The 25759-nt window shown below is 60.8% G+C and overlaps 1 protein-coding gene across 18 annotated transcripts in view; it reads right to left on the reverse strand.

Moving 5' to 3' along the window:
- EPB41L1 (erythrocyte membrane protein band 4.1 like 1) overlaps nt 1–20790 on the reverse strand; it is a 66051-nt gene extending 45261 nt beyond the window's left edge. For 13 of the 18 annotated variants that reach the window (XM_087749387.1, XM_087749392.1, XM_087749402.1 and 10 more), the window contains exons 1-2: nt 20671–20790; nt 11332–11381 (exon numbers count right to left, since the gene is read on the reverse strand). The gene's annotated coding sequence lies outside the window, so the exon portion shown is untranslated. Of the gene's footprint in view, nt 1–11287; nt 11382–20081; nt 20410–20670 lie in introns of those variants that run through there. The other 5 variants (XM_087749388.1, XM_087749384.1, XM_087749386.1 and 2 more) reach the window with 4 other exon arrangements.
- Between the last annotated feature and the right edge of the window lie 4969 nt (nt 20791–25759).

Genomic DNA, 25759 nt, shown 5'->3' on the forward strand with positions numbered 1-25759 from the left:
GAGGTCACGCTGGGAACACGAAGGGTCGCGCGAGCATTCCCTCTTCCCCTCAGACGCCTTTCTCGCCAGCCTGCGGGCAGACCTCATGCTGGCCCAGCTGAGCTCTGCTGCCATGTCCTGCTGACCAGACCACGGCTGGCCCACCACACAACAGCACAGCATCAGGAGGACCCGGCCCTGCCACAGCTCCTGCCTTCAGGCAGGGAAGGGCAATGAGGTTTGAACCGGCTGGTGGAGGAGATCACCACCAACTAACCGCAAGAGGCTGCTCCCAGCGAAACTGCAGGGACACGTCAGCTCCCGTCCCTCCAGCGGAGACGACAGGTCTAGCTCGGAGCCTGCCTGGCGATGGAGGGCAGGAAGGTCTCATCAAGGCTGTCTGGACCAGTCCCTTCCTGGAGACAGGCCCAAGCCTGCTCTATCAGCGGGCCTTAAATCAGCGTAGGGCTTTGATGGCTACTACAGACACCTTTGTCAGGAGAGGCAGTTGCTTTCCAGCCCCAAGCAAGCCTGGCAAGCCTGGGCTGTTGAGCTGGCGTGCTCTGCAACCGCTGACCCGACCCGGAGTCCCTGAGGGATGCTGCGCAGGGGAAAAGGAGCCAAACCCAGGGCTGAAGCAGCTGCCGAGCACCACGATAAGACGGGGATGGTGGCTCTTCATCGACGGGGTGCACAACGGCCAGGCTGGAGCTGTCAAGTGACGAATTGGGTCCAGTGGGGAAAAATATGAGAGTAAAGGCAGCACGGATGAGATGACCCTGTGGCAACCCACTCACATGAGGGCAGCGATCCTGTGTAACACCTCCGCAGCTCTGGGATCCACCACGGGGAAGGGGCCCACAGCGTGGGGCTCTCCCACCTCTCCGACTGGGGCTGGCAAAGCTGCTCTCCTGCAGCAAGCTCAGACTTAATTGACACGTGTTGAATTTGTGTTTGGGCAATTATGTACTTATATTATGTCAGCAGTTGCCAAGAGCCCGGACATCTGCTCGCTCATCACGCGTGAGCCAGGCAGCGCGGAGACATTTGACCCCAGCGCAGGATGCCGGGCTTCTGCAAACACAGCTGACAGGCAGAGACGTGCCCCCCGCCACAAACGGCCCTGTCCTCCACCAGCATCGCCGTCAGGAGACGGGCAGCGACCTGCTGCCCACGCTGGCATGCCCCTGCTCCAGGGGTAATAAAGCAGCCTGAGCTTATTTCACCAAACTACACTCTGGAAGCTGGGCTCAGCTCCCCTGTGGCTTCAAAGGCATCGTGCCGTGGGTCAGAAATGAATCATGTGAGAGTTAGGGGGGAAAAAAAAAAAGCACAGTTAAGAAGCCAGCGAGTTCACAGGGCGAGGGCAGGGCTGTCTCCCAAGTCAGACTTGAGTTAGGCGGCGATGGCAACTCACCGCCTCCCCGGCTCAGCTGCCAGCATCGAGAGCAGCCGGGGCAGAGTCTGTCCTGAGAGACCGAACCCTCCTTCCAGCTTGCTCCCTCCGTGCTTCGGCCCCAGCCCTTCTGGCACCAGGGAAAAACAGAGAAGAGGAGCGTGACCTCTGCTGCGTCCCCGGAGGCCGGGGGGACGGGGCTGAGGCGCCTCCTCCTCCAAGCCCGCCGGGCTGCAGAAGCAGCACGTCCTCCTCCCCGCTGCCCTGCTCCCACCACGCACGGCGGCACCCGGCCGTTTTGCAAGACCGGGGCAATTTGGGGCCATTTTAAACAAGGTTTCACTCCTACCCTTTTGAGTGACACCTCCCAGCTGAATAAATAAGTTCAGGAATAAATTGCTGTGACCCCCCGCAGCAGACAGCTCGGGAAGCCAAGAAACACCTTCCACACGACGTCATTAACATGCAAACGAAGATCTCCCAACCAGTGGGTCAGGAGAGCGTGATTCAGCCCTTGCAAAAACACCCCGCGCTTCTCCAGATGAAAGCGCAGCCCAGACACCACCCATCAGTGCGATGAAAGAGCCGGCGCAGCCTGCAACCCCCGCCACCCCCTGCCCCCTGGGTTGCTCTCCCCGCTCCCGCTGGCCCACGCGAGCACGTGGGATGGGACCGGCGGCAGCAGCCACGGCATGCCGTGTGCCATCGCTGAGCCCAGACACCGCAGCGTTGTCTTCTCGGCAGACCACGACACGCCTGCTTAGCGCTCTGGGGATTTCTTTGCTTTCCTCGGCCCCCAAGAGTCCCTCCAGTCTCACCCGTTTTCCCCTCCAAAAGGCAAGTCCAACTGATGCCCTCGGCCATGCCAGGGCCCTGCCTGCACCTGCCCAGCCTGGCAGGGCAGCAGCTCCGCAGTCCCGCAGCCTTTGGAGGTGCCAAAGGGCCGACGCGATTCCAGAGCTCTCCGGTTTCAGCCCAACTCCCTCACAGTCCAGCTCCCTCCGCCTGATGACAGCCGCTCGGCAGCACGAGCAGAAATGCAGACCTGTCACCAGCCGGCTGAAAACCATCCCCTGCTCCAGGCAGAGCCACAGCCGCTGTTCCCCGAGAGCCATCCCTGCTGCCCGCCGGCCACCCACCCTGAAGCATCTCCCAAGCAGCTCAGCAGGCAGATGGCGATGGCCGCCTCGCTGCCTCCTCGGGAAGAGAGCCTGGTGGCAAGGCTGCACCGTGCCAGCACCGTGGCTGGCTCTCAGGGACAGGGACATGTCTCGGCAGGGAGCGGCTCGCTGGTCCCCTCCCCGACCAGGGACGGCCACACCGCCATGCAGCACCTTCGTGCCAGGACAGCCACACCAGCTCACAGGCTTCCAGGGACCCAAAGCTCAGCCCAGGGCACAGGCTCGCACCGGCAGCGTGGCAGCTCAGCCGCTCGGGAGCCAAGGGCGCAGTGAGGACAGGTCCTCACACCAGGATCCAGCAGCAAACCAGGCAGCCCCTGGGCCACAAACCGTACAGCCACCAGCAACCCGGCCCCGCATCAGCCTCCGCTGGCTGCCCGCGTCCTGCCCGCTGCTCCAGGACAGAGCCCAGGGCGTGTGGACGTTCGTTAAGGCTTCTTGCAAAACCAAACGCTGCCCAGCTTGTCCCCTCTGTCAGGTCAGGCAGCCCTGTAAAGCCAGGAATGTGCCTCTTCCAGGCAAACGCACACCTTTAAAAGGCATGCTTGCGCTGTCAGCGGAGTTTGGAGCATGCTAGGAGTGCGGAGACAGGAGATTTATGACATGATGGTGCAGCTGGGGCATTCAGCTCTTCCAGCAAAGGTCCAGCAAGAAGCAGGGGCTGTGGAGGAGAGGGCAGGGGAGAAAGCAGGTTGCTTAACATTCGGCACACAACATCCCCCAAAGCGATGGCACGTGGTGAACCAGCCCTGTGGATGCGCTGAAGGGTTTAAGCCACCACCCAGAGCAACCTCGCCAGCCTCCAGCCCCCGAGCAGTCACCGACACAGCTCCTTCCCACGCTGCTGGACCTCATTTGATCCAAAGACTTTACAAGTGCTTTACGAACACCCGGCCTTGGGAAGGTCATTAAGAAAAGGGACCCCAGGCCATAGCTTACCCAGGCAGGGTTGTGGTCACCCTGAGGGACAGCCCCAAGTATGGACACCCGAGCAGTGCAGCCACCGACACCTCCCCAGACCCCTCTGCACCACCCAGCCTTCCCGTAGCACCCTGGCCGCCCCTGTCTCGACACAGCCACCACCTAAGGAGGACCAAAGGCGCCCAGGCTCCGTTGGCACAACTGTCCCAGAGGGGAAACATGCTCCCCCAGCGTGTCACAGCCAGCCCACCCTGCTTCCACAGCCCCCAGCCCAGCCAAGGGGCTGCATGCGAGCCGCAGGGTGCAGGAGCCTTGGGGCTCCCCACTTTTTGCCCTGCTTTGGTGCAAAACGGCAGACCCAGGCAGGGAAGCAGCACCAAGGTGGAAGCCCCAGACCAAAGGGTCAACAGAGCTCCAAGATAACGTCCTTCCCCAGGGCAAGAGTGTCAGTGATCTTGGGCAGAGGAACCCTGAATCAGGGTTCAGCGATGCCCAGAGACACCCTGGGGTGCCCCTCCGCCCCGGGACAGTGCGGTGCGGCCAGCTGGGTGGCAGGACCTCCCACCGTGCTGCCTGGGGAGGATGCGGGCAATGCTGGAGCAGGCAGGCAGCGGCGCAGGCAGCGGCGCTGGGGCTGGTACCCAGAAAGCTCCACCTCTGCCGGTTGCTTAGCGACCAGCATCCCGCAGGAGCCACCTCACCCGCATGTCCCTGCCAGCAGCGCCAGCTCTGCTGCAAGGGAGCCCAGAAGCCTCCACCTGGTAGCCACCAGCTTCCCCGCTCCTGCTGAAGCCCTGGGGCCTGGCTGTGCTGGGGACGTGCTCCGCTGCGATCTGTCCCCCACCCCATCGGCCCCCACGTCTCAGCCCCAGCCCTGCCTCGGGCCCAAGGCCTACAGGAAAGGCAGCAATGCTTTTAGAGGAGACCTCCCACCCTGAGTCCAGTTGCTGCCTCCAGAAGCTGATAAATGCTAGACAGGGAAAGCAAAAGGACAAATGGAAACCACTTCATGTCGTCTGAGCTCATCTCAAGCAGCCAGCCCGGCTGACTGGGAACGAGCATCTCCCATGGCACCACACAACCTGCTTTCCCAGGGACACCGGTGCGCCCGAGACCCCCCGTGCTCTGGTCAGCATCATCCTTCACAGCCTGGCTCCCTCCCAGCAAGTCCCCAGACTGCAAAGGGCAGCTCGCAAGCCTCAGCATCGCTGTTGCTTCCCAACTGACAGAGGCCAACGTACTTGGGAAAATCCCTCCAAACATCTCAAAATTCCTTTGCAGGGAAGAAAATGCTACAAGTTCACGGGAAGAAAAGCAGCAGATCACCAAGTGAAACAGGCAGGAGCTGGAGCTCACGGAACAGAATTGTTCTTGCAGATGTATTTTTGGACACTGCCTGCAATTTACGCTGCTGTTCATCTCACTTCTGAGTGAAGACAGCTTAGCTGGCTGCAAAGAGCAGCAAGAAATTGCTATATTAACCATGGAAAGTCAAGACTGGAAAACAGACGTTCTGGGGCTTCCTTAAACTGCCCCCAGCACTGGTGTCTCTAGCAGAGGTCCGACCTCTTGTGGGTCAGAGCTAGAGAGCAAACCAAGATTTTCCTTCGACTTGGCACCTGAAAATCTGATTAATCACCAGTGCTGCAAGAAATCAGTGCGACGGCAAGCACATTGCCCCAAAGTCTCATTAAAAAAAAAGCTGACGGGCTTCCACGAGCTTTCAACCCTGCAGTAACAGCCTCCTTGCAGCTTGGCGCTGGGTGCCAGCGCCGCAGGAGGCAAAGGCCCCGGGTGTTAGAGCAGCCTGAGCCAGCAGCAGTTGGGTGCCCAGAGGCTGCTCTCCCAAGGGCCCCACCTCCCCTCGCACCCCCACCCGGGGCCGTGCCGGCTGGCCGGCGAGGGGCCACCGGCTGCCACGGCCCGGCACCCACGCCCAGCTTGCTCACCGGCATCGTCAAAAGCAAACGTTTTTCAGTGAAGCACGGTACAATATCTTAGGTGGGCTGGGGTTTTTTCTTTTAAGATATGGGAAGGAGATATTTTATGCAACAAAATGACTACTACGATAGGTTTGTTAAAACATTCTTCTTTGAGCGCAGGTTTAACAAGGCACAGAGGACTGGCCAAAGGCACCAGCAGCCCGCAGCGGCAGCAGGCGGCTCCGCGAAGGCCCACGCCGCGCTCCCTCCTGCACGCAGGCAGCCGGCTCCCGCCGGAGACCGAGCCGCTGACGCCTCCCAGGCGCTGGCATGGTCTGCTCCTAAGACTACAAGCAATGCCACCGCTTGGGATTTATTCCATTTGCTTTGTATTATTCCCAAATACAAAGCTTAAAATTCCTTTTTTTTTTCCCCCCTTCAACTGGACGTTGAAGTCTGACTGACCCCCCAGGTGCAGGCAGGTCTCTGCCAGTCGCAGGCAGCAGCCCCACTGCGCAGGCAGCTGGGTGGGTGGAGGTCCCTCCCTGTGCCCGCAGGAACCCAGCCCAGGTGCGACACCACGTTTGCCACTTAATTTTAACCCTCTTCATCCCTGGCACCGCTCCTCCCCTTCCACGGGAGCAGATGCCAACCCTGCCAGAGGGGTGGCAGGAATCGGAGTCATTTAGACGATGCACAGATAGAATCCTGACAAACAGCTCTACAAACCCATGCCAGGGTCAAAACTGGGAGAGATGCACGGAGACCCCTAGCTCCCGCCACAGAACTGCTCCAGCCTGGTGCTCCCCCAACCAGCATCACCCCGGGGGGACCCACCACGCCAGCCAGCCTCCCAGGCACGGGCAGACATTTTCTGGTAAGCAAATATTGCTGGTTTTCCCTCGCTCTCCCCCAGCCCTTCCATTTTACCTCCTGGACAATCCCGAGCAGTTGTTTTTCTCGGCTGTTTAATCCCTCCAGCTCCCAGAGGACCTACGCTCAGCGCCTGCAGAAGCTCATCGAGCTTTGATGTGTCTCAAATTCTACCCCCAGGCAGGTGACGGGTATTCAGGGAACTTGGACAATGAAATGACAACAGAAGGAAGGGCTGGAGGAGAAGCGTCAAAAAAAAATAAAATAAAATAAATAAAGGGGGGAAAAAGCAAACCTGAATGAAGCCTCTCCTCCCCACCGCAGCCAAGGGCAGAGCCCCAGGGCAGGCAGAGCCCGTGGTAAACACCAGTGCCTCCTGCTCGGAGAGGAAGGTCCCAATCCAGGCACCCTTGGCACAAACGCTGCTCCCGGCACAGGACGGTGCTGCGGCCAGCCTGGACGCAGGGAGCGGGGACCCCATCGCTGCAGCCGAGCTGGCCCCACCACGGCACAAACCAGGGAGGGACTGGGCACAAGTGGCCGGCAGAGGCGGCAGCACTCCCCGGCACACGGCTTGCGCCAAGCAGACCTGGGCACAGGCTGGCACGGCTCCTGCCCTCCCAGCTAGACCGGGACAGCCTCAGCCAGGACCGGGGATGCAAAGCCAGCAGCGGCCCTCAGGGGGATCTGGGCTCAGCCAGGTCCATCCCAGCCTGACCCCTTTGTCCCACACGGAGCAGTGACACCACAGCTGCCACGAGCACGAGGCTCCAGTGCTCTCACTGCAGCACAAGGGGCACAAGACAGAGATGCCTCTTTTACCTGGCAGCCGTCCCGGATGGGTTCGCTGCTTCCCAGCGTGGCCTCCAGACGATAGGCAGGACACCCGCCCGGCAGCCGGGAGGCAGGCGCTGGGGGGGAACAGCGCAGGCAGCTGCCGGAGGGTGCTGAGGGCTGGGCGTGCAGGAAGAAGGCACGGTGGTCTTGCCTGGAAGAGGCGTTGGATGGGCGACAGCCATGTGGGGACGCAGGCAGGGCTGCAGCCCTGGCACAGGACCAACAGGCTGCACCCACCCCTGGGGCTGGCACGGCACCGCGTGCCTCTGCTTGCCGGTCCCTGGTCACTCCTTAGGGGCCTGAAGGTGGCCCATGATGGGTGCCTTCTAGAAGAGGACAGAAATCTAGGCTTTCCAAGAGATGGGGCTGCCTGTCACGGTCACCAGGTGGATGAGCCAAGCGGCGGCAAGGCCACCTACCACCTCAGCCCCCACCAGCATCACCCCACCGGAGCTGGCACAGGGGACCCACATGGAGGTGGCTCTGGAGCGCAGGCCCCGATCCATGGCAGAAGCACCCACGTTCGTCCAGCTCTCCCCAGCCTGCCCCATCAGGGCATCCATCCAGGGCACTGGTGCGGCCACAGCCACCAGGAGCCGCTGGCTGGGGCTCCATCACCAGCGCCTCTCGGGATGAGGCGGCACACGCTGCTCAGCACTACGTCCCCTGCAGCAGCGTCAGGGACAGCCACTGGGGCTGTCACTGGTGGTAGCGAAGGGGTGGGACGGCAATCCGCCCGGCATGGCCGCAGCATCTGCCGTGTCTGAATGTCTCCGTCTCCCCGGCAACCTGGGTACCAGCACCTTCTTACTTGCAGCCGAGCGCTCTTGTGCAGCAAAAGCCATGCTGAATCTGCAGCAGCATTACAACAGCCCTCTCCTTCCCTTGCCCTCCTGCCCTTTCCATCCAAAATTCATCATTAAAACATAACCTTGCGGTGAGGAACAAGAAGCATCACGCCAGGGTCATGGAGAGCGGCAGCACTCCCGCTCACCCCGCCAACCACCACTGCCATGGGGTTTACTGGGCGCTGCTGGGCTTTCAGCTGGAGGAAAGTGGGACCTGTGCAGCAGCCGCATGCAGAGTGACGAACACCGTCTCAATGCCGGCTACCTCGAATGGCCTGGGCCATTACATGCACATGGCATCAGGACGAGCATCCTCCAGGTGACACCAGTGGCAAGGAGACCCAACCTCACTCTCCATCCAGCACATTCAGTGGCCTCAGAGGCTCCAAAAGCTCCTCACCGCAGTGCAAAGCTCCCTCCAGTGCACACCAGCTTCCCCATCGCCCTACCGAGTGTCCTGCCTTTGCAGGCGGGGAAGGACACAAGCTGAGACCCGAGTCCCAGGGCAGCGTGTGGCTCCATGAAGAACTGGCCCTTTGCAGAGGTGCCTGAGCAACGCCACAGCAGAGGAAACACCAGCCGTGCTGGGGACCCTCTCAGCAGGCTGAGACGCCGTACGCAGCGGCACGCCAAGCACCCGGCCCCCACGGGAGGAGCATCCCCTGGCGAGGCAGCCGGGAGGCAGGCGAGCCCCGGCACCCGGACCTGCACCCTGGATGGGGCTGAGCCTGGCAAGCTGCAATGCGGGGAGCAGATCATGCCCCACAGAACCTGTTGGCCTCCCACCGAGCAGCTCTCAGCACCTGCTCTTGTAGCTGCTGAGGATGGGAAGTGGCCCAAACACTGTTTAAACCCTTCAGCAACAGGGAGGAAAGCCAAGAAAGGATAAGTGAAAGCCTCTGTCCCAGAACAAAGGAGAGCAGCAAGGGCTGTGGAGGAGCCGGGCTGGAAGAAGCCCAGAGAGGTGCCACCACCAGCACCCGTCTGTTGGAAGATGATGCCCCGGAGCATACCCACGCCAGGGCCGGGTGCTCTCCTGCACGTGGCCCAGCCTCCGCATCCACCCTTGGGAGCAAGTCCTGCAGATCCCCACCCCACACTGCGCCTGCTCAGACGCTGCCTACAGCTTCGCATCCCTTGGCTCCTGCTGTGCCAAAAAAGCTGCTGAAATGCCAGTCCCAGGTGGCAAGTCCTTGTCCGCAGGGATCTGAGAACAGACAGCTCTTCCTTTCCACCCAGCCCCGGTGGGATCACCAGTTTAGCAAGGCAGGAGCCCACCCCAGCCCTTCACACCCTTGGCCAAAACCAGTGGTGAGGGTGGTACCTCACGTGGGAACAGAGCTGTCCACCACGCTGAGACCTGCCGAGGACCTGGGCGAACGCACGGCCATCGGAGCAGCAAAGCTCCCCCATCTCCTGCCGCCCGAGCAGACCGCGCCGCGTGCCAAAGGTGGGGCGAGACCACAGCCCCGGCACGGCTCTCGGGCAGGGAAGCCTTCAGCAGCCAGCGGAGGGCAGAGATGGGGGGGCATCCCAGCCCACCCAGCTGCGACGCAGCACATGGGAAGGCCAGCTCCGAACTGACTTCTGTGATGCAGAAGAGGTTAAAAGTCTCAGCCAAAGCAAGCAGGGTGTTTGGCCAGAAGCCAGCGTTTCCCAAGCTGAGTCTGAGGGAGCTGGCAGCAATCACCAGCCTTCAGGGCACGCATTGCCACATACCGCAAACCTGTTTGCTCAGCCCAGGCCAAAGCAGCTGGGATGGCACAGAGCAAGCTTCGTTGACCAAGGCATGTCTTGCAGCGAGGATGGGCCCCAAATCAAGAGGAAAGTGCACCAGCAGCCCCGCGCCGGGGCGGGGGGAGCAGGCACAGCGCTGCCCCAGCACCCGCCGCAGCCAGCGCTGCCACCGAGCGAACGCCCGCCCCGCAGCAGCGCTGCCAGCTGCAAGCACACAGGCACCCCACCCCGCGCTGGAGGGAAACTGAGGCACATGGCGATGCAGGATCGCATGCAACCCACCAATGAAGCTGGGCCTCCACCTCTGCCCTCACCAATTCCAAAACTGGTCTTCCAGCACCCAAACTCTTCAGCATACAGAGACAGGACAAGAAACCCTGCCATTCTTGCTTTCCCTACAGACACGCGCCCCCAGGCATGGACAGAGCTGGCATCTTGCCGGACCAGCAGAGCCCTCCTGGAGGCACGGTCTCGTAGCACCGCTGGTGAGAAACTGCTCATAAAAAGAAACGAGCTGCCCCGTCCAGAGCCAGAGACACCTCTAGCCCCGAGGGGCACAGCGCAGCAGCCCATCTCAGCTCTCGGCAAGGACGCGGATCCCCTGCCCGCACCCAGGGCGCTGCCTGCCTCTGCGCCCTTTGCCTCGCAGGGGCAGGAGCCAAACCCCGGCGGGCAGCGGGGTTCTGCGGACGCAGCGAGCCTCGCGGTGCACGCTGCCACACGCTCCCGTCACCCGGGCAAGAGCCGGGACAGCGGGGTGCAGTCACGGAGCTCCTGTCCCCAGTTTTCAGATGACGACACCTTCCTCCCGTCTTGGACCCAGTGCGAGGGTAGCGCTGCTGCGTTGCTCTCTGCCCAGGCTCACCGTGCAGGTCAGGGAGCGAAAGCAGAAGTGAGACCTTGTCCTCCCAGCCATCCCGGCTGCAGACCGTCTGCAGGACGCGTGGAAGCAGCTCACATCTGGTTTCACAGGGACGGCACAATGCAAACCTGCTGTGCACTGGGGCCCTGGAGCGGAGCAGCCCACCCAGCTGCAGGGACCCCAGGGGTCTCCGAGAAGGCCCGAACCACAAGCCCTTGAGTCTTTCAGGCATCCCAGCAATTTAACTCTGCAGCTCAGACCTATCGCTGCCCTCTTCCCTCCTTTGCTCCCAGCTGCCCGGCGGTGCCAGCCTCCCCGGGACGCGCCTCAGGCCAGCCGTACCCAGCCCCGGGCTCCGATCCACACCCGACAAAACACAACGGCTGGTTTGCAAACACACCGCCTTCCTCAAATCCCCCGCACAAAGGAGAGCACGGAAACTCAGCGTTAGGCGTGACGTCCCGAAGTCGCTCTGTCAGCGGGCAAAGACTCTGGCAGCTGGTAGGAGCCTTTCTGCTGGCAAAGGGGCTGTTGCCCAACTCCTAACTAAACCAGGAAAAAATCCCAACACAAAGAAAGCCAGAACAAGCCCAAGCCCTGCAGTTGTGTGCTTTGGTGGTAGCAGGCCAGATTTCCAGTCCTGCTGGGGGTTTCTGGCAGACGAGCTTCCCTGCAGCACCGGCTCCGTGCTGAGCAACCCCTTCTACACTACAAAACCCACTCAGCCTTACGTGGGATCTGGGAAGGAGAAGAGAAGCTTTCAGGATAAACTCACGCTGCTTCCAGGAGCTGCTCTCAGCGCTCTGCACAGGCACAATTCAGAACCTGCAAAGAAGAAATCAGATTTGGTTAAAAGGAAAAGAAAAAAAACCCTTCCCAGAGATGATGGCAAGTACACGGAGGGACGTTAGCCAGGCACTTCATCACAAGATGGTGCCCGCGCGGCTCGAGCGCTGCGGTTAGCCTCCATACAAATCTGCTCGCTGGGGAACGTAAGCTCCAGATTACGTTAGATGCCGCTTTACTCTCAACAAGACTGATGTGAAAACAGCACCTTCGCACGCAGTCAGTCTGCCTGCTGCGTGCATCGCGAGCCAGTTCTGCTCATTTAAGTGCTAAAAGCAAATATTTACTACAGGCAGTGCCACAGAACCAACACACCTCCGAGAACTGAAACAGATACCCTCCTGGCTCGCACTGCCAGGCGCTACCCAAGTTCTCCTTTCAGGGCCATCTGTGCCACCCCATTGTCATCCGGCCCCCCGGCTCGCCGGCGCGGCCCCTGCGGTAACGCCAAGGGCAACATCTGGTCGGCAGGACTTTCACCCTGGGTAACGATGCAGGTCAGCGATGCAGGACCCACGGGAGCCAGCCCCGCTCGCTCGTCCGTGGAGTGACCAGCAGCTCCAGCCCACCGGGAGTGAGACCAGCAGCTTTGATAGGAAGAGCCCAAATCCTGCAACAGCATTTTCGGGGCCACTTTTTAGATGACAACTGCACCTAATGGGGGAGGAAAAACTGCCCAGCAGGCACTACAGTGACACGAAGGAGGAAGCCCAGTCTCACAGCAAGGATACCTTCTGCTTTTCCAAGGGTAAATTTTCAACCATACCTTCAACAGGCAAGGACCATCCTCCCATAAGCACGGAAGCAACGCAGGCAGGATGACCCGCCTATGCAAAGCACCCACCTCTGCCACGGACTCAGCGAACACCTTTCACTCTCTGCAAGCAAACATCAGTGCGTGTAGCCCGACAGCTTGCCCTGGGTGACACCGATCCACAGCAGCTTTCCCGAGAGCTCGCTCGGGGCATAAAAGCTGCTCCACTTTCCATTTGGACAGAGTCCCTGAGCAGCATGGTGACGCGCAGCCATCGATCCACGGCTGGGCAGCTGCCGCGTGGGGCTCCGGCCATTCCCTGCCGGACAAGGACGGGACCCGCTGCTGTCCCCCAGGCAGAAAACCTGATGCAATAAGGCCAGGAGCTTCAGCACATCCAAGGAAAAAAAATCACCTTTGAGCAGGGGGAAATTGAAGCCCCAAATGATTTGCATGACAGATACAGAAAGAGGAGGGAGTTACAGCCACCACCGCGTGCGTGGTCCTGCCCCAGCTCTCCACCGCTGTCACAGGAGGGGAAGCACGAGCAGGATGCTGGGCACGCTCTCGTACGCCCCTGCCCACTAGGGACAGATTCCTTTGCAGCCACCACATAGACCGGTTTTACTCGCTCAGCTGTCTCACTGCATGGGGAACGGGGCTGGGACGCAACGCAGGGCATCCCTGTACCCGGCCAGCCGGCTCCAGCGCTGGCTGCGCCCGCAGCCCCAGATCCCCCACCCACAGCACCGCGGGGCCGGCGTCACAGGGCCTGAACACCTCCACGCCAGCGCCCAGCACGGGAGCTGAGCGCACGCCCCAGTGCACAGCTCGCTGCTCTCCCAGACCTGGAAACGGCATTTTCCCGACCCACGCACGATTACACACGGAGCCGGTGCTGCCCACGGACCAAGGGATGCCACTGGCATGTGGAGGCTACTGGCCCATGCCGTTACCTATGTGCCCACACCCCTCGATCCCAGAGCCCACCACAGACCTCTCTCGCCTTCACCTGCCTCCTCTTCTTGTGCAGATGCCACTGCCCAGAGGCTAACGAGCCAAAGGAGGAGAAAGAGCCCCATCAGGAGAAGAGCTCTGCCCTCTCCCAGCGGCAGGACACACTGGTGTCCCAACAGGCCAAGCTGATCCGGGGAACGGACTCCCAATACCAGCAGCTCCTGCTCCCACCTGCAGACGGTCGCACAAAGCCGCGGGGATCTGTGGGGCTCTTTCCCCTCTTTGGTGCAGCCTCTGTGGCCCTGCTCCTATTCTGCCAAGCCCAGCGATTTTTGCAGGGGCCCCAGTGCTGCTCCCGGGTTCGTACGCTCAGCTTTCTCCCATCCCAGCTCTGGGGCGAGTCCAGAGATGCACAGCGGAGATGGGCAGGCAGACGCACAGCCAGGCACGAGAGCAGCCCAGCTTCGCTAGACCCAGAAGAAGGGGTATCGCGCCAGCGGCCCCGGCACCCGGGGCTCACCAGGGCTGCACCGTGTTCCTCCTGCGAGGGAGGACAGAGGATGCAGTCACCAAAGGCAGGGCAGTGGCACTCAACGCTCCCCGACCTGCCTGTGTTAACGCTGCCAAACAAAGCCCCTGCGCTCTCCATCAGACACCGACCATCCCTCCTTCCCGTCTTCTGCTGTGTGGAGCAGCATTCACCGGGGCTGGCTGCACCGCAGCAGGCTCTGAGCTATAGATATTTTGGGATCTGAGCTACTGCATCAATTAGTATCATATTAATGAAGTGTTCTGAGAATACAGGCAGCAGGAGCAAGACCCTCCCCCAACCCTGCTCACTTCTGCCTGCAAACAAGCAGCTCCCCATAATGCTCCTGCTAGCAAAAATCCGTGCTAGATTGCATCACGATCTCCTGCCACGCAGCTCTCCCCGGCGCCGGGCCGGTGCGTACACCATCTCAGCCACAGACAGCGCCCCGGGCTTGAAAACATCCCACAGTGACCCACATCAGCACCCCATCGTCACCGCAGTCACCCAGCCTGACCCTGGCGGGGTGAGCGTGAGCGCTGGCTGTGGAAGCAGGCGCTGGGACCCCAACGCAGCCAGGCGAAGGCTACGGTCCGTGCAAGGGGCAGCGCCCGGCCAGCACCGCTGGCTGGCGTCAGGAGGGAGCCATATGCTGAGCCCAGCTCACTCGAATCTAGGCCAGCGCATTGCAAAAATGCTGATGGGTCCAACGAAGGGGACAAGGATTCATACTGTCCCCTTCACACGTCCACCAGAGCAGCAACATAAACAGGGCAGGGCAGCGCAGCAGCCCCAGGGCAGCTCAGCCGAGCACGAAGCACTGCTGGAGAGAGGTCCAGCCGTGCACGGCTCCACCCTGCACTGCGATCACATCAGCTCTGGCGAGCCGAGAAGGAAGAGCCCAGCCAGCGCTCAGCAGATGACAACAGACCACACCACCACGGGCCTTTCAGGCCGCCCTGCGGACACACGCCGGGCTGGGGCAGCCAGCGGCACCGCGCCGGCGTGGGACGGAGCTCCAAAGCTCTTGCAGCAGCACGGACGTGGCCAGGTGGGCTTACAGCGACGGTGGAAGTTGCCACCAAAACACAGTGTGGACAGTTGTGTTTTCTCTACATCCTGTAGTACTTCCAACAGTCACCCCAAAGGCGGCTGCGTTTCCTACAGAGGGATCGCGCACCAAGAGGGATCAACAGGGATTTACTCATGCCGTACTACCAGAAAGCATTTTGTGGTTCCCTGGAGAAGAGCCCCAGTGAGTCGGCAGAGGTAACGGCCCCTGCCTCATGTAGGCATGCGTAAACCCCGAGCCAGATCAGACCTCAAAGGAGGTTTCTGTTGTTCTGGCCAGTTTACCCTGCAGGACCTTCACCTACCAGGACTTGCAGTAAATCTCCTAAAGGGGAACACTGCTGAGAATTCAGGCTGCAAGTTTCCCACCCCAAAGTTGTATCCTTGTCAAAAAACGTGCCTTCCCATAGCGAGCAGCAGACCCAGCTCTACGACCACCCCTTAGGCCTTGACACAGCACCGCCCTCCCATGCTGAGACCTTTGCTGCGTCCCTCTCATCGCTGGCAAAGGAGGGACCCAAAGTGTGGTCAGGTGCCACGCCATCCCAGGCGCAGCGGGAGCTGCCGCCAGCAGAAACACTGCCAGATCGGTAGCGCACCACCTAATTAGAACATTTAATTGCTTCTCTCATGCACAGGGGTACTGCTTCCCCGATAGGATCATTAAGGGGCAAAGCTGGCAGGACCCCTCCCAGCACCACAGCCCTTCATGCGTGGCCACCCGGGTGACGCCGGTGTGGCCAGGCAGGAGGAGGATGGGAAGGGCTGGTCCATCCCCGCTCCCACCCCGCCGCCTGCCGGGACGCACCTGCCCGGCCCGGCCGGCTTCCCGCTGGCATGCACCCCAGCAGCTACGATTAGCTGGTTACAAAGGGGAACGTGTCATTTAAAACGCACAATCAGATTTCCCGGCCCTTCTGCCCATAACAAAATGTCTCGTGAAATGGCTCATTCTGTTCTCCCATAGAAACGTGTTTCCCTTCAAAAGCCTGATACAAGGAGAGGGGGGAAAAAAAAGGCAAAGCTAAAAATATCTTCTGAAAGATACCATGACAGCAACAGATTCACAGGAAAACGAGGTGGGAAGGGGGCTGTGAACGTGTTAAGATCCTGTTTAATCTCTCCCCAGCCACCTAAAAAATCCACCGAAGGCAGAACCGATACCTCAACATTTCCTTTGTGCGAGAGATGACTCCACCCTGTGTTTTCCTCTCCATCTGATACTGGGGGAAGGATACGGCACACATCCCCGCTCGGCTGCCAGGCAGCGCGCGGCCCGCAGTGGGTTAGTAGGAGCAGAGGGAGGACGGAGCCGGTGGGTGGAACCTGGCAGCAGGGCTGCGCTGTGAATCCTCATTCAGCATTGCCTCAAACGTGGGGTGCGTTGCACACCGGCGCGGCACCCGGTCCCGGCTTCCACCTCCACGCCAATACCGCGCAAAGGAGCACCGGTCTTTGGGAGCGAGAAGGGGTCGGGGACAGCAAAGCCCAGTGAGATGGGCGCAGGGTCCAGTCGTAGCTGCTGGGCAGAGGGCTGCTTTCTGGAAGGGGGATGGAGCAGATACGAAACTGCTACCGCATTTCATCTCCACAAAGAGGCCAAGTGCCCGGGTAAAACTGCTGACCTGCTGGCAACCGCAGATCTGCAGCTTCAGCCTCATTTGTCTCGTGTTTGGAGCACAATGGGGTCAGCCCAGTCTCCTCTGCGCTGTGATCGCACCGGACCCGGGGTGCTGCTTACCCAGCCCTGGCCGCTCCCGGACACAGCGGCCTCTGCACCGGGCAGACCCAGCCTAGGGCACTGCTAAGCCCCCAGGGGAGCTCGTATTGCCCTCCGGAGGGCAAAAGAGAGACCATCAGCAGAGGATGGAAAGAAATTCCTCTTCCAGAGCATTATCATTCAGATTTTAAGGCTCTGTCTGCTATTGGCACCCTCCCGGACAGCAAAGCTGGGAGCATGCGTGAGCACATGGGCACACACACGCTATAGGCAGGGCACTGACTAATCCTCAGCTCCAATTCGGAGCACCCTCAGCTGTGTGCTGGGACGAGCAGACATGAAGTATTTGTACCAAGTCTCCCACCCAGGGCGCTGGGATGCCTGCCCCTTTCCACAGTCCCACAGCTCCCCGTCTAGCGCCAGGAGAGCAAACCTTGGCTCCTGTCCCAGTTGTACAAAAGCTCAGCCCAACAGCTCTTGGTACAGACGCCTCCGCACAGCCCCAAGGAGTTCACCTCCTTGGAGCAAGGCAGGGCGCAGGGAGCAACTATCACCCAAGACAGGGGACGTCCACAGGGCCGGGGCCCAACCTCCCGCTCTGCGGCAGGGGCACGCTGTGCGGACGGGAGAGCTGCTGCAGAAAGCAGCCACTGCTGCCACAGTGGACGATGGGGTTGCCCAGATCTCCTCCTCTTCCCTTTAAGGCACACTTAGGTCCTGGACAACCCACAGGCTTCCACCCAAGGGCTGGGAGGAGAGGAAGGATGGATCTGCAGCCACAAGGAAATACTGCACCTCTCACCATGCTTCCCATCTCCTGTGAGCCAGGCAAGGTGATGTGCATAGGAAAGATGGTCCACTCGGCGAGCTGCTCAACTTCATGGACCCAAATGGCACAGGGCAGGCGCTGGAAAGGAGCTCCCAAGCGAGACTGTCCTCCAGCTGCCACAAATACAGGCAACTCCTTCCAGGCTCAAGGGACAGCACGAGCCACCAGCGAGCGAGAGTCCAGGCTCAAACCCCAACATGCCCACGCAGAAGGAGACGGCCCGGGCCAGCCCCTCCGCTCAGCACCACAGGACCTTGCAGTCGCCCCGGCTGTGACAAATCCAAACCTGCTGACTCAGAGCCACCCGACTGCTCTAATGAGAACAATAAGCCACGCAGCCGTCACTGTCACAGCCTCGGCGCAAGCACATTTTTAGATGCCGTATGAGAGTCATGTATTGGTAGCTGCACAAGTCCTCCTGCACAGGAGCTTCCAGCAACCGGGGACTCGGGACCTCCGCTGTTTCACGTTTCTTCTTTTGCATCTCTGCTTAAAACAGAGCTTCAGACTCGGCTCAGACCTCCAAGTGACAGGCACCACATGAAAGTCTACTATCTAGCTAAACACAGGCCTTCCAGCCGCCCACGCTGATCTGCCGCAAAGCTTAAGCCCGTACTCAGCCCATCTCCTCGCACAGGCTTGCTTCCCATCGGTATCCCAGCTGTCACTCTGGCGCCGTAGCGTTGGGCCCGAGGTGGCAGGGAAATATCCCCAGTCCGCAGCCAAATAAAACGAAGGCAAAGGACGCGCAAGTGATGTCTGCGGGACTGGGCAGGAAACGCGGAGCGAGCCCGGGAACGGCCAAGCCCACCCCCTGCCCTTTAACCGACAGGTCGTTCTCTGCCACTTCCTAATTTAGAAATCCTAATTAGCTATGGGAAAGATTTCTTTTTTTAGGGACAAAATTAATCAGGCACCTGACTGGTCGGTCTGTCTGTCTGTCTCTGAAAACCTCCTCTAGTAACGCAGAAGTCATCAGCAGTGCTAGAGCAAGGAGGAAGGCAGGCGACACAGCGACGCTGGCGTTACACCCGGGACGAGGGCTCGGCGCTGCCCCCGCAACGCCTGAAAGCTTGTTCTGTGAATCAGGGAGAGATCCAGCTCCGCCAGGACCAAGGTCATCACCCGGAGCTGACCAGGGAGCTCAAGTGCCTGGGGGAAGAAAGCTGATTTCTAAGGTTTTCCCCATTCTACACTGCAGTGACTTCTTCAGCTGGCCCAGCCGCCACCCCTCCTGGCCGCCCATAAACCGCACGCCAGAAGCCACTTACCCTGGCCGGTCGTCGCGGTGGTGGCAGCCACGGCAGCAGCCCGGGGAAGGGGCCCGGCAAGCTCCGTGCCTGCGCTGGACGGGAAGGGTACCGAAACCCTCACCCTCCGCAGGCAGGAGCACGGGCTCTCCTCCGCACCCGCGCGTTTTGACCAGAAACACAACACTGGACTCCAAAGCCCTTTTTTAGAAGCTTCCTCCAAAACTCCCCTGGGAGTTTTGGAAAACGCTGATTTCTCAAAAATTGGTAAAAATAAAAATTCTGGACAGTTCTAGCTACAACATCAACAAGCAACCCGAACAGCAGGGGAAGAACCCATCCCCTGCAGCCGAAGGCAGCCTACCGTCAGCACAAACATGCGGGCTCTGCAGCGAAGCCGGAGCTGCATCCCACCCTCCCGGACACCCCGCGTCCCGGCAGCCCACCCCAGGCCTCTGCTCTTTATGGTGATACCTGGTTTAATGACCGCGTTACCCCCTGAAGTTGGGGCTAAAGCAACCCACGCAGCACAAGGACGGCACAGAGAGGAGAGGCGAATGCTCTGCTCCCAGCGGCTCGCACCCCCCGGGGACGGGCACGTCACCGTCCTCTGACACCAAGCGGGGCGGTCACCCCTGTGCCAGGAGGGACCGCTCTGGGAGACAGAGGGCGGCTGCGGACCTCCACACCGTACAACAGCCAGGCTCTGCCACAGCTTCCAGAACGTGCCCTGCATCTCTGCACGTAGCGGAGACCCGGCTCCTCATCGAGCCCACGGCTCTGAGCACCCTGGGCAGACCTCAGCTCTGAGCACCCTGGGGAGGCCTCCAGACAGGCTCCATGCCTACCGAACCAGGCTCTAAAAAATACAATTAAAGAGTAATTCCTGTCTCGCAAGGATCATCGCCCAAACCCAGCCTTCCCTCGGCTCCAGACTTGCTTGGTGGCCACAAGGGCAGGCAACCGGCGGCCACCAGAGCAGCTCCCCAGCCTGCGCAGCCACGGTCAGAGGGATCCGACACACGTGGAGTCCTCCAGCGGGCCGCAAAGCACACGGAGATCTGCAAGGCACCCCCAGGAGCAGACCTTGGCAGCAACACGCTTCCCACATCTCGGCTTGTTTGGAAGCAGAAATCACTCGGGCCAAGGCTGGCATGAGAAAGCTGGAGGGGAGGCGACAGTGAAGTGCAGGCAGGAGGCTGATGCATGGCTGGGCTCTCCAGGGATGCTGGAGAAGCCACACCTCATCGCCGGCGGGGAGAGGAGGCTGATCAGGAGTCACCTCACACCATCTACAGCTGAATCAAACACAGCTTTTCCATCGCCTGCTCCTGCACCACATTGTGAATACCCAACCACGCATACCCAGGCCATTGTTTGTCCACAGAAGGTCCCCACCGTAACACGCTGACGGCCGGGCACGCCGGCGGGAAACAATACCACCGCGGAAACCGCGAGAGAAACAGTGTTTTATACAGAAAGCGCTGATAGAGCCAAGGGCCACGCAGGTCCGCTAGGACAATCTCCCGGGTAACCAGCCTATGGAGAAAACGCTGAGCGCAAGGATACCTCCAGAGCCCACCTCCTGCCATATGACGATGCTCCAAAAATAACCGCAGAAATATGCGAGGAGCCGTTCCAAGTTGTTCCTGGCTCTCTCCACATTCTCCCTCGGATGTAAATCGTCTCCCTGAAATCACAGCCCGGCAGCGAAACGCTATTCGGGCAACCCGCGGCCGGGGGCTACGGGTCCCGGGGCCCCGCCAGGCTCCCCGCACGCCGCCTCGCTCCCTGGCGGCTGGGAACCGCGGGGTCCCCCCCTCCGCGCCCCACTGCACCCCGGTGGGGAGCTGCACCCCGGTGGGGAGCCGCGCCCCGCTGCACCCCGGTGGGGGGCCGCACCCCGGTGGGGAGCCGCACCCCCGCGGGGGGCCGCGCCCGACCGCCCCGCCCCGCACGGGGGGCAGGACCGGCTGCGGGATGCGCTGCCCTCCCTCCCTCCGCTGCGAGAAGGGGAGGCCCGGCTTGCCAAAGCCTTCCCAGCGGCGGGGCTGCGCCTGCCTGCAGCCCTGCCTGCAGCCCTGCCTGCCTCTTCCCGTGCAGGCAGCGTACCTGGGGCTGCCGGTTCTGCCCGACCCCGCATCCCCCGAGCGCTCACCTGGGTTCAGCCCGCTCCGCCGCCACCGCCTCCCGGGCGCGGCCCCACGCCGCAGCGGCCGCTGCCCGCGCTGCCTGCCTGCCTGCTGCCTGCTGCCTGCCCGCCGTGCGGCGGGAGCGCGGGGCGGGGCGGGGCGGGGCGCGGCGCTGCGCAGGGGGAGCGGCCCCTCCGCAGCGCCCCGCCCCGCCCCGCGCTGCGTGGGTGCCACCCACGGGCAGGGTCCGCAGCGGCTCCGGTCCCGCCGCCTCACCAGCCGCTCTCCCCCCGGCGCCAACCTCCCATCCCTGCGCAGCCTCCTCCTGCCACCGCCCCGGGCAGCGCCGCAGCCCCGGGCTGAGGTTGCCGTCCTCAGGGAAGAGGAGCTTTGCCCCGGCGGGACGCGGCGGCAGGGTTTGCAGCTCCCAAGGGGTGGCTGATCCTTCCTGGGGCGCCGGGGGTGCCCACCCACTGCCCACAGCGTGCGGTGGTCGCGTGGGACACCCGTAAGCCAGTCCCGGGAGGTCTCCCCATCATCAAATGAGCCGATTTGTGTATTTTGGGTGTGTCAGGGCAAGCACCCCCCTCCAGGGGTGCGGATGAAAAGGGGGGGCAGTTGCTCCACCACACGCGTGTGCACCCATGGCATGGATGCACTGGGTGCAGGGATGCACAGCATGGATGCCCTGGGCGCAGGGATGTGCCGGGTGCATGGATGCAGTGGATGCACAGCATGGATGCCCTGGGTGCAGGGATGCCCTGGGTGCAGGGATGCACTGGGTGTGTGGCTGCACTGGATGCACTGTATGGATGCACTGTGTGCATGGATGGGGTGCCCTGGGTGCAGGGATGCCCCGGGTGCAGGATGCACTGTGTGCAAGGATACCCTGGGTGCAGGATGCCCTGGGTGCAGGGATGCCCTGGGTGCGAGGATGCCCTGGGTGCAGGGATGCACTGGATGCACAGCATGGCTGCAATGGTCACTATGGCCATAGGTAAAACCTTTGGGCAAGTCAGACTGGTGCTCATAAACAAGAGGAACGAGATCAGAGGTGCGCTGCACACTCAGGCCTCTGCCTCGCAGATGCCGAGGAGCCAAGGACGGAGGCGACGTGTCATGCCCAGGTTCGCGCTGGGCCTGGTTTTCTCATTCCCAGAGCCTGTGGCTAGTCCTGATTTGGTGCCCAACGCGTGCTAGCGCTTGCTGCATCACCTAGGGCTCCAAGCAGCATGCCGTGCCCCTGGACTTGCCTGCCAGGCCTTTGCTTCGCTCTTACCTAGTAGCGCGTCCGCCATCCGTTACTCCTCCAGAGTCAGAAGGGTGCAGCTCCGCACAGGACCCCAGGAACGGCAGCTTTCCAGCAGTGAGCGGGGCCCTGGGGACTCTTCCCAGCAGGGAAGCTCTGAGCTGGCTGCCTCTGCTTGTCCTCCGCAAGCCAGGGCTGGCCTGGGGCGGCTCGTCACCGCGTGTCAGCGCACGGTTGCCTGCCTGGCAGCAGTGGGTGCCAGGGCTCCGTGCCGGCTGCCTCCGGGTGCTGCTCCTCGGCTTCCTCCCCAGCAGCCTTGGGGAAAGCTGCCGTTCCCGCTCACAGGGAGCCTGACCCCTACGCCACCGTCACTGGGACGAAGTGCTGGAACGAGGCAGGCTTTTTTTTACTGCGTTATAAAGTGCCTCCTTCATTAGCCACACTGAGGCCTTTTTCCTGACAAACCACATACCAGCAGAGAGTACCAGGAACAAAATGAGGCTGCATGGTCCAGTGGTTCCAGCCAAGGCAGCGATGCCAGCAGGATTGTGGGCTCTAATCCCCTGCTGAGCTGTTGACTCACTGTACAAACTCAGGCAGGTCCTGCCTCTTTGTGCCTCCGAGAAGCCCAGCTGGAAAGTTGGGTAAATAGCAGGAACCGCTCGGAAAAAACCCCACCGCATCGCATGGGAGCCGTGCTCGAGGGAGGGCATTCATTTACAAAGACAAGACATTGCCACTGGCTGCTCGGAGCCCCCGTGCAGGCACGGTTCTCACCTCTGGCCCTCCGCCGCTGCGCAGCGTTCGGGGGTGATGCCGAGCAGGCGCTGTACCTCGCTGCAGGGGCAGCTGCGCCGCAAGGGACATCATTTGTGCGTCATGCTGTGCTGCATTTGTGGAGAACTTGTTCGGGAGAAACGTTGCACCGTATTGTTGCAAAAAATAATTGCAGTCGTAGCTCTGTGCAGTGTCTTGAGGACTGTTACTGTCTGTTTTCATCTTTCAGCTCATTCAAAGGAAAACCAGCGATTTCTGATCAATGGGTCGGGTTCCGTCACACTCGAAAAGAAAATCCAGGAAATTTAAATGTTACAATTCACTTTTTAGTGAGTTTGGGTCAAATAAGTCAGTGGGCGACCCCATTGGCAGAGTGATGAGCGCGGATATGCCGGTGAAGATCCCCAGCACCCACCACCGCAGGGAGCATTCCCCTTGCGAAGCCAAGGAGCCAGAAGAAGAAGGTGTAGAACAAATTCCTCCGGTGCATCCTCCGCTCCCCTTCTCGCACTGTGCGAACCGCCCAGCCCGAGCTCCCTGCCAGTGACCGCCAAGCTCAAACCCGAAACTCTTCAACAGTCCTGAAGACACAGAAAATGCGCTGAAATGCGGAAAAGAGCTTAATTTGCACAATAACCACCTGCGAGCTATTGACCACCCCGCCACGTGCTGGACCCTCTTCTGGGTGTTCAATAACAGACAAATGAGCTTGCCTGCATCCCTCCCAGGCTCCTGCTGCCGCGATGGGAGCGATGGAGATACCTGCTCTGGCCACGCATTCCAGATGGGGTGGCGGGGAGGGGACAGCGACGCTTTTTTTTTCCCCCAGAAAACACTGAGGAAGTGTAAACTTTAAAAAGTTTTTGGGAGCTTAACTGAAAATTTAAAGAATTTAAAGAAATTGAAAGGAGCTGACATTGGTGCGATTATTTTTTCGTCCAGCAGTGACCCTTGAGCGTATTTCTACAGGGAAACGCTCTTCCTTGGAGAAGACAGACGAGACAGGGGTGCAGGCAGGGCTCCAGCTTCATGGGTGCAGCTACGAAGAGGAATCCTCCTCCGAGGGAGAGCGCCTTGGAGCTCCACCTTCCAAGCACAGAGCAAACCGTTAATTCGCCCTTGCCATAGCAGTGCCGGGGGAGCACACCGCCCGTTGTTACCGATCCTTGCAAAGCGTTCTTCCTCAGCCTTACGAACACAAGGGTGCAGCAAAAGTTGAAGTGTGGTTGTGTTCTTCCTCGCTTCCAACCCCAGGTGACCACGCACACGCGCGCACACGCGTGCACACGCGCGCTGGTGCCCCGCCAGCTCTGCCTTTCCTGGCGGGAGGCGCTGGCAGGCGGAGGGGTCAAGCCCTGCGCTCAGCCTGCGGGGCTCAGCGGAGGAGCTGGGTGCACCCAAACCCTTTCTTCCATAAAGCCCAGCAGCACGGAAAAAGGGGTGTGCATGGCTGTGTGGTTTTGGGAGGAGGTTATTTTGGGAATCCCCGCCTGAGCTGCTGCTAGTGCTGATGCTCTGCGATAACAACCTTTCATGCCTCTCGCTTGTTTATGCAGGGCATGAAAAGGCCCTTTGTGCGGCGCGGGGAGCTGGCTGCCAGCTGGGATTAGCGAGATGCTCCCTCTGTGCTCCTCGCTGCCATCCCCCTCAGCCCACAGGGGTGCCCGGGGCTGAGGAGGGCTCGCAGGGATGGCCGCCCCGCAGGAGAGGGAGCACAGCTCCTCGTGCTCAGCTCCCGGGCGCTTTCTGCCCTTCACACGTTTTGGATGATGGGAACAGTGGTGGGCTCAGGCTGCTTCACCTCCCAGAGCTCCAGGCAAATGTTTCCATCCAAAGACAACATTTCCAGCTCTTGGTGCCATCTTCCTCCAGGCTGTTTGAGTGGGATCCAAAGCTCAAAGAAGTCCCTGGGACTGAGATGTCATCACAGACATCAGATCAAGCCCTTATTATCCCAGCGAGTCTGGAGCCCTGACGTCTTGGGGGACGAGCAGGCCTCCCGCTGCCTTCATCTTCTCCTTCCCAAGGACCAGGACCCAGTGCCCAGGTCCTGACCTTCAGACAGCTGGGCATAACTCCCGATAGCTAGCTACGTACATGGTGGAGAACCAGGAATAAAAGGAGCAGAGAATGCCTTTTTTAATTTAACTCAAAGAGATTAATGACGCAATAACACTTATGACACATCCCACCTTGACACCTTGCAGGGGAGGAGAATTGCAGTGGAAGGGATTGCAGCAGCCCCGGGAGCCAGGGAGGAAGGGATATTTGCCCACTTGCCAGGCAGGGAACCTGAGACCCGGGGCGGGATGTGCATTGCCTGATGCCACCCAACAGAGGTGCGAAGTGACCGCAGACAGCACTCGCGCTACGGCCGTCTCAACAGGCCTGCGGGGCAGAGGGGGTCCTCAGCGAGTCAGCGGTGGCGTTAGGAGCCACCAGCAAAGAGAGTGACCACATTGGCAACGGACACCTCCGTCCCGTGAGCGCGAGGGGCAGGAGGAAGGGCCGGGCAGGTCCTGCTCCCAGCAGCCGCCCCAGCCCTGCGCACGCCCTGCCCCAGGCAGGCGAGAGCCCCGGGGGAGCCGCTCCTTCCTTGGCTGGCCTTTCCGCACGGACCGGCCGGACGCAATCCTGGGCTGCGAGTCCCTGGAGAGCAGCAGTGCCATCCTGTTTAGGAATGCAGCGAGGCCGAGGCTCTGCCCCAGGGCGATGGGATATCCTGCGCCTTTCCATCCTGACGCTGCCAGGAAAGCACAGCTCTCCTGAGGGGAGCCCCTGGCACGGGTCTGACATGCTCTGATTAAAGGGAAAGCTCTGACGGCTTAATTAACTGCCAGCTTGAAAATGGCAGGGATTGAAGGCAGATGAATGACCCCAGCCTGCCCCACCGAGAAGAGCTGGGACCCCCAGCAGAAACCCATGGCACCAAAGGGAGAGAAAGCAGGGCAAGAGGAAGACCAAGGTGCAGAGCGGAGAGTGGCTGTGGTCACGTTTGCTCCTTTCACCCGTTCTGCTAACCGCTCTGCTAACATCACCCCTCTGGGGCAGGAAAGATTAGGTCGATGTTGTGATGCCCCAACGAAGCC

The sequence above is a fragment of the Nipponia nippon genome, unplaced genomic scaffold (assembly GCF_047370975.1).
Source record: "Nipponia nippon isolate SJK-2023a ecotype South Korea unplaced genomic scaffold, ASM4737097v1 scaffold_13, whole genome shotgun sequence".
Classification (NCBI taxonomy): Eukaryota; Metazoa; Chordata; class Aves; order Pelecaniformes; family Threskiornithidae; genus Nipponia; species Nipponia nippon.